This window comes from Panthera onca, chromosome D1 (genome assembly GCF_046562875.1).
Source record: "Panthera onca isolate mPanOnc1 chromosome D1, mPanOnc1 haplotype 2, whole genome shotgun sequence".
NCBI lineage: Eukaryota > Metazoa > Chordata > Mammalia > Carnivora > Felidae > Panthera > Panthera onca.
In genome coordinates, this window is record NC_138348.1 from 96535995 (window position 1) to 96544796 (window position 8802).

Here is an 8802-nt window from a genome sequence, read left to right on the forward strand (position 1 = left end):
TGTGTGAGGAGTCAGACTGGTCATACTGTCCCTCATGTACCATAAGTTTTATGGTTTACTTTTTTTAGTCAGGTATTTTGATTGTCAAATTCCCGAGGGGAACCTGAGGGGGAGTAGGCGGTGTCTGTTACATTCTTAAGGGGAACCTTAAACCCGAGGGGGGTTTGCTGTAGTCTGAGGCTCCTAGCGTTGTTCCAAAATAGGTGTTTTCCCCCACCCGGGGATCTCAGGTTCTATCCTTTCCCTCTCTGCCTATTTTATCCTATCTTTTCCAATCATAAAAGTAACGATAGCCTACTAGATATGGAAAGGAAGCAAAGCCAGGACAGCAAAGAAGTTCTGTACCAGTCATCTGCTGTCCCAGGAAGGCTATGCAAGAAACAACCAGAAAACTCAGTGGCTTAAAACAAGAGGCTTGTATTCAACTCATGAGGGTAGGAGTCAGATGGACAGCTTTGATCCCAGGTTAATCCTCACGTGTCTACCCTCAGTTGGCAGATTGGCTCTGCTGATCTTGGCTGGGCCTTCCTGCACACCTGGAGCTCCAGCTGAGGGCCGTCACCCCAGCCGCTAGGCCAGGTTCGGGCTCACGTCCGTGGCAGTCCTCCAAGAGACGGAGTGAAGTGTAGGAGGTCTCCTGATGCCTAGGCTTGCGTGTGGCACGATACTACTTTGGCTTCATTTTAATGACCCAAACTAGTCAAAAGGCCAGTCCAGGGTCAAGAAGGGAGGAAATAGGTTCTATTACTTGAAAGGAAGAGTTACAGTTCATAGAGTAAGCTCGTGACTGCATGGGGCAGCGTAACTGGGGCCATTTTTGCAACCAGCTGCCATAATTTTAGATTGACTCAGACTCTTTGACTCTTAGTAAGAGTATGCAAATTCCAGGGCACACCACTAGTGGATCGTGACCTTAATGCTGTCACCTTCTGGAGACAACTGGGCTGCAAACCATAGCCACTCTTTATTATTTGCACATCAGTCACCCAAGGCAAATGTTCTTTCCCAGACTGGCTTCTTAGCTGTTTCCTCCCACTGTCCAGCTGGTGTGTGTTCATATAACTCAGGCTTGGTCTAAAATTAGGGTGAGCAAAACATGATTAGAGAGGCGAATTTGTGGCAAAAAAAAAAAAAAAAGTGAAATCGAACCAAAACTAAATATAAATACCTTTACATGTAGCTTCATTCGGATTACCTGTTCCCGCAATCAATGTAGATCCTTAAGAGTTGTTTTCCCTCCTATGTGGAAGAAACCAAAGGAACAAATAAAAAATTAAATTTAAAAAAAGAAAAGGGGGGGACAAGCGAAAACCAGACTCTTAAATACAGAGAACAAACTGGTGGCTGCCAGAGGGGAGGTGGGCAGGAAGATGAAGGGATTAAGAGTACACTTATCGTGGGGCTCCTGGGTGGCTCAGTCCGTTGAGTGCCCGACTCGGGCTCGGGTCATTATCTCACAGCTCGTGAGGTCAAGCCCCACACTGGGACTCACCACTGTCAGGGTGGAGCCTGCTTTGGATCCTCTATGAGCACCAAGAAATGCATAGGATTGTTGAATCACTATATTGGACACCCGAAGCTAAGGTAACGCTGTATCTTAATTATGCTTGAATTAAAAAAAAAAAGAGTACGTGCGAACCCTCCCTCACACATTCCCCTCCCCGTCTGCCACACTTAGTTCTCCCCAGAGGCAAACAATGGTATTTTTTAAACATGTCCTCCCAGAAATGCACATATAATCAGATATAAACAAATGCGTATATATGTCACCTCCTTGCTTCTGCGTTTTTGCTTTTATTTGTTTCAATTAACATTACACTTACAAAGAGTTGTCCAAATCAGGGCATAAAAAATTTCTCATTCTTTTGTTAGGGCTGCGTAATTTTCCATCGTGCGGCCATATCAGAACTCCTGTCCCCGGTCCCCTACTGACGGCCACCTCATTTGTTTCCCTTCTGCTGCTATTGTGTGACCTCAGCTCTAGAGGACTTGAGCGAGCACAGCGATAGATTCCAGACTTTGGCCCTGTGAAGGGATTAGTGACAATGGCTGCTCTATTATCTTCTGATTGGAGACTTTGTCTTAGTTTGTAACCTTGCCACGTGAAAAACAAACAGAAAATTCCACGAAGACCTTCCACTTGGCCTGTGCCCGGCACTTTGGGAACTTTATGTCCTCAGTGACCTCCAGAGGAAGGCGTCCGGGAGAGTGGGGAGCCAGCGGGCAAGCAGAATATGATTAAAACTACTACAGTCGGCTCTGTTGCATTTTTAAAGGGCTGTTGAGAACTGTTTAGGAGAAGGCCAGTTTGCTCAAGCATCTCCCCGTGCTTAAGAGCTTTTCCACATTACTTACCTCTGCTTTGCTCCCGTCAGCACTTTCTGTCCCGGAGGCAAGTTAGAGATGTGCAGAAACGGAGTTCGGATAAAACTTCAGTACAACGGCCGTGGTAAACTGGATGCTTGGGGATCCCAGAACCCCTCGGGGTAGTCTAAATGCCACAGTCACCATCTAAGATTCAGGAAGGCCAAATCGGTTCGTATCTTAATTTGTCCAGAGGCAATCATGTACACCAATCGTTTCCAAATGCCAGCTCATGCTGCCTCAGAATCACCCCTGTGGGTTGTTTAAAAAAAAAAAAAAATATTGCTGGGCCCCACCTCACAGACCCAAGGAACCAGCCTGTCTGGAAATCTATAACAAGCTGCTGGGTAACTCGGAAGCCTCGTCAGGATTGGGAACTCTACCAAGGCAACAGTGCAGATCAACATGACTGCATTTAGAAACCAGGAAGCTCAGGCCTTACAGACTCGCTGTGTGGGACACACCAAATGTTCCGGCACCCTATCAGCCTGATGCTCGGGCATGGGAAAGACTTCACATTCTCTCTGGCTTCAATGGCTTCAAAGGTGAAACTCTATCCCTCTATCCCTATCCTAGCTCCTGGCCAGTCCCGTTTCCGACAGGGGACCCTGAATGTCACTTTGCAATGGTGATCTACAGAGAAACATGGGGTAGGGGTGATGCGGAGCTGAGGACAAGTCCGGTGATCCCCTTCTGGCTCACGTGGATACACACAAGTCATCATGGCGCCCTAGACGAGGCCCTGGGATTGATCAGGCTGACAAGGAAGCTTGTCTGAAGAGGGATAGTAGATATAAGGCTGGACCACCGTCCCAGGCAGGGAATTACTGCCATGAGGTGGTCCCACCCAAAGAAGAGCAGCTGATTTTTTTTTAAGTTTTTTTATAATGTTTTGTTTTTTTTTAATTTAGTTTTGAAGGAGAGAGTGTGAGCAGGGGAGGGGCAGAGAGAGAGAGAGAGACAGAGGATCTGAAGCAGGCTCTGAGCTATCAGCACAGAACCCGACGTGGGGCTCAAACCCACAAACTGTGGGATCATGACCTGAGCTGAAGTCGGATGCTTAACCGACTGAGCCAATCAGGTGCCCCAAGCGACTTTTCCAAGGGAGTTGTGAACTCTGGGGCCATTGGGTAGTGTTGGTGAGAAGGGAGGGAGGTAGATTCCGGTGCCCCTGTACTCCAGAGAGAACTGTCTTGTCTTTAAGTCCAGGATCAATCTGGGAAGCTCTGCTTTTCCTAGGGGAAACTTGGCCTCCTCACCCTCTCAAGGTCCTCATCGTTGGTGGCCATGGTCACACCCACATATGTGGCCATTCACGGGGTCTCAGGTGGGGCCTGTGCCTGACTGCAAAGGGGGTTGTTGATTCTGCGGGGGGGTGGACCATCAGGGGTGGCTACTCTCTGCTAGACCTAACTTGCCCTTTTATGTAGGGACGACAGATTTTTCTGTAAGTCTGTATACCTGTAAATTTAATGTCAATGCATTACGTGTTTAATGTCCAAAGCTCCAACCAGGATTCTAGAGAAGCAGACCAGTAAACGCTTTGCTATTTCAGGATGTACCGGTGCAAATAAATCCTCTTTTAAAAGTCAAAATCTGTTTCTCCAAGTCTGAACAGTGTTTTGTACATAGTTGGTTCTCAGTGAGTGGATGGTAAATTCATGACGATACATCAGTTATCATCCTGAAATTAAGTGATATCTACATATAAAAAGATGCCCTCTGCTGTGGTCGAAGGGCACGACAATGTTCTTATATTTTTCAATGAGTCTGAGCCGATACTAGAATATTTGCCCCCAGTGACTTGTAATCATCATTCATGCTTTGAAAGTGTGCCACTTCTGTGAAGGAATAAATGGAAAAAGGATTCACGTGAAAATGCTTTCATGGATTAAGGAATTTTAGGTAAATACTTCAGAGGGAACAAAACCCCCTTTCTAAAGCCCCTTTCTCTAAGTATCAATCCATACCTAAGCCCAAGGCAACTGGAAGCACCTTTACTCCTACACACACCCTATGTCCTTATAGTTGACACAGAGCTTCCCGAACTGGGGCTCCAAGCACAGGCCTGAGCAGTTACTGGTGTAAAGATTTTGATCAATGACAAGCTTTTTGTCTTCCTGAGTTGGATTCAAAAGAGATCTGGGGAGACGAGGCAGAGGGGGAAAGGAGAGAAAAGACAGAGGAACCCAGAAGGAAGAGAGTTTGAGGTACCTGTGGGCGCCATTGCTGTCATTGCCTCCAGGACCTCAGGGTTGTCTGGGACTTGGGCACAACAGAACAGAGAAGAAGAAAAAGAAAAATGGACCATTTTCTCCATTCCTCCTAAGCATCCGGAATCTCCTTTCTGCTTGTAGAGCCAGAAGTAGAGGGCTTTCTCCTGGAATTTTCTCTATCCATATCTGCTTCTTGCTTCCAATTTTGGGGCTGCCTTGAGTCCAAGCCAGGAAACATCAGGGAGAAAAAGGGGGGCGGGCAGGGGTAGGGCAGACAATGCTGGTTCTCTGGCATTTCACATTCTGGGCTTTCCCAGTCCACCTGCTATCACTTATTTTTTAGGGTCCTCAAATAGCTACCCTGTGCATTCTTGCTGGTTCTTAGGGCTGCATTCACTCGGAGAGAGGGGTGGAAGGTGCCCATCATATCTTCAATCCTTCTATTTTGCTTCGCAGGGATTCCGTCTCACTCTGCTTAACAGACTGTAAACTGATAAACTAGGGTTTTAACCTTTATTTCATTCTGAGATGAGTTCACAAAGGCAAAAGTCACCAGGGAACAAGTTTATCTAGTAAGGAAAGTAACCTAAGTTTGGTTTCTAAACTTTTTAGATCACTTTGCTTCCTCTTCAAGATCATGAGCAAGAAAAATCAAAGCTAGAGCCTGATTACCATGCAGGATGTGCACCTGCTGAGAAAAAGGTCTACAACGTCTTAAGGTACTCAGAGCACAAAGTAAGCATGAGACCTTAAGGTCAGAGTTGTAGTTTAAGAAAATAGGCTATGTGGTCCATACAGAGAGGTCTTTCATACATGCCTTGGGATTTAACTGCAAGAACGCTAACAAGCTTGCTTTCTCAAAGCTTTTTGAAAATATTCATCGAGTTGCCAAGACCAGGGTGTTCTTCATCAAGGACTTCCGAGCAGATAAGATTTAATTTGCACTTCTGTTGGCCTTGTTGGGGAGGGTGAATTCCAGGGAGTGATGTATGTTTTCTGTAAACTCAGCAAGCCATTGTTGAACAGAATTTCTGCAGATATTGTCAGTGGGAATATAATTTGGGTCAATGAATCATAAATTCTATTTTGGTAATTTGCCGAAGACAACATCGAGAACATAGCTATCCCAGCGGGGGAAACTGGAAAGAGACATTCATAACTTTAACAGCATGGCAATAGGGCAGGGAGGGGGGCGGCAAGAAGGGAGACACATTCTGCTTAACAGATTGCAGACTTGTTTTCAACCAATTAGTCACCGAGCAGGTAGGATACTCTTTTTCCTCCAAGCGCTGGGGGTGGCTATGAAGCAGTGGCCACGGTCTGCCCAGCCACAAACAAACAGGAACATGACACTTGGGGTAAGTCCCCTAAGGTTCTCGGGTGACTACCTCTGTTCAGTTGATCAACCCATGAACGTGTCCCTTGGAACAAATCCACAGACATTAAATGCGACAGCCTCGTGCTGCTGGTGTCCTAGTTTCTGTAGGTTACAGAAAAAGAGCCAGTTCACACACTGGCTTTAGCTTTCCTTCCTTTTGCTTCACAAACTCAGGTGGAGATATCGGTTCAAGGAGACTCCGGTGGGGGGAGGAGCAGTGGAAACGAGTGCGAGGAAGAATGAGCTGTTCGTTAGAGGTGGCGTTTCCTTAACACACTTTTTTTTTTTTCAGTGTAGGCTCCACCCCCAGCGTGGAGCCCAACGTGGGGCTTGAACTCATAACCCTGAGATCAAGATCTGAGCTGAGATCAAGAGTCAGCCACTCAACTGACGGAGCCACTCAGGTGCCCCTCAGTACAATTTTATCTGCTTTATTTAAAAAAAATTTTTTTTTTTACATTTCTTTATTTTTGAGAGACAGAGAGAGATAGAGTGTGAGTGGCGGAGGGGCAGAGAGAGCGAGACGCAGAATCCGAAGCAGGCTCCAGGCCCTGAGATGGCAGCACAGAGCCCGACGCGGGGCTCGAACCCACGAACCGCGAGACCATGTCCCGAGCCGAAGTCGGACGCTTAACCGACTGAGCCACCCAGGCGCCCCTACAATTTTATCTGCTTTATAAGTGAAGAGATGGGAAGACTAAAAATAACAAAGAAACCCCAAGTCATCCTTATTCATCCCAGGAATTACATCGAGGACCCTCGGGGCGCCTGGGTGGCTCAGTCGGTTGAGCATCCGACCTCCGCTCAGGTCATGATCTCACGGTCTGTGGGTTCGAGCCCCACATCGGGCTCTGTGCTGACAGCTTGGAGCCTGGAGCCTGCTTCATTCTGTCTCTCTTTCTCTGACCCTCCCCCGATCATGCTCTGTCTCTGTCTCAAAAATAAATAAACATTTAAAAAAATTAAAAAAAAATAAATAAATCGAGAACCCTCAACCAGAATGCCCTTCTTCTTAGCTCATCAGGGTCCTGGAGGAAGAGACGAATCGTACCTGAGGGCGGATGTAAAACCAAGGTCAGACAATTCCGCATTTACCCTCTGTTGGCAGCCTCCTCACCAATCAGTCCTCAAGAGCTTTGCTCGAGTGAGAAAGCTGCCCTTTGTTTCTGACAAGGACAAACAAGAAAACTGGAGTTTGCAGTAGGAGGGATTTGGATTAGATGTGAGGAAGGATTGTTAGACCCCAAGTGTTGTGAGGCAAAGGGATGAGTTATAACAGAGAGAGACAGAGACAGATCTGCTAAAGATTTTAGAGACCGCTCTCTTCATGGGGTGATCAAAGTCCTTCCAGGAGGACCAATGAATTACATGGGGAAGGGAAAGAGAAACGACCTTCTTTCAAAATAAGCAGTGGCTGGGCTGCCTGGGTGGCTCAGTCAGGTTGAGCGTCCGACTTCGGCTCAGGTCATGATCTCACGGTTAGTGGGTTCGAGCCCCGCATCCAGCTCTGTGCGCACAGCTCAGAGCCTGGAGCCTGTTTCGGATTCTGTGTCTCCTTCTCTCTCTGCCCCTCCCTGACTTGTGCTCTGTCTCCCTCTGTCTCTCAAAAATAAACAAACATTACGGAAATTTTTCAAAATGAGCCCTGGCCGCCCCCCCTCCCCCACACTGGGGAAGAGCTATGTCAGTTTCTTAAGGGGGACAGAAAACCACCTCCCCAAGTTTAAAAGACATTCTTAGTGACAGAACAACGGCAGCATCCCGGAGCTGGGCTTCCCAAACCCGGCTGCCTGTTAGAATCACTGGGGACTCCGGGAGCCATCCCAGTCCAGTTAGATCAGAAAGTGTGGGTGGTAGGGCACGGGCATTGATATTTCTTTCAAAGCTTCCCGGGTGATTGGAAAGCGCATCCAGGGTTGAGGAACGCCACGTGAGAGGTAGAGGTGATAGTCTGTACTCTCTTTGAGGTCTTTCTAGTGGTCCAAACATTCATTTGGCTGGACCAAGGAAGTACAGGGTGTCTACTTATAGGTGTTGTGTTTTCGATTTGATTTGATTGCTGTGGTGGAGGACCAGGGCCCCGGGCATTACACTGTGAAGGCAGGTGCCGCTGTGAAGGCAGGTGACACAAGGGAGCCACTTTAACAGCCTTGTTTCGAGAGCCCGGGAAGACAGCACCTGTGACTCAGTGGCCGGGAGGCTCCCTACAGAGAAAGGGAGGCTGTGATTCTGTGCTGGAATAAGGGGTCTCCAAGCTGCTGAGTACAAGCTGCTGGCTCATCCTCAACGATCACAGGGCAGAATGCGTAAAATTCCCGAAACACGGCGAATCGGTCGTCTGCGGTGCAAAGGAGACACATCGTGAAGCCTAGCGACCGAGTACATAAAGGCAGCAAAGCGGGGCACCTGGGTGGCTCCGTCAGTTAAGCGGTCCGACTCTTGATTTTCGGCTCAGGTCACGATCTCACGGTTTGTGGGTTCGAGCCCCAAGATAGGCTCTGCATTGACAGCTCGGAGCCTGCTTGGGATTCCCTCTCTCTCTGCCCCTTTTCCCTGCTCATGCTCGCTCGCTCTCTCTCCCTCTCTCTCTCTCAAAATAAATAAACATTAAAAAAAAAATAATAAAGGCAACAGAGTGCAGGGGTTAGGAATTCCAGTTCCGAATTCGGACTTCCCTAGGTTCAAGTCCTACCACATACTGACTTCGTGCCCATGGGCATATACTTAATTTCAGTTTGGGTTTTCTTACCTGTAAGATGAAACGGGTAATGGTGACTGTCTCCTATCGTTGTGGTGATTCAGGGAAATGATAAATGTCATAGCTGGCGTTGCGTTCAATAAAAG

General features: G+C 47.6%; 1 long non-coding RNA gene across 1 annotated transcript; it reads right to left on the bottom strand.

The window, feature by feature from the left end:
* Positions 1 to 446: 446 nt before the first annotated feature.
* Positions 447 to 2609, bottom strand: LOC132662292 (uncharacterized). Its single transcript, XR_009602565.3, has 3 exons — positions 2356 to 2609; positions 1169 to 1239; positions 447 to 1074 (listed from the first exon to the last, which is right to left on the bottom strand). It is a non-coding gene; the product is annotated as an uncharacterized LOC132662292 (long non-coding RNA).
* Positions 2610 to 8802: the final 6193 nt, after the last annotated feature.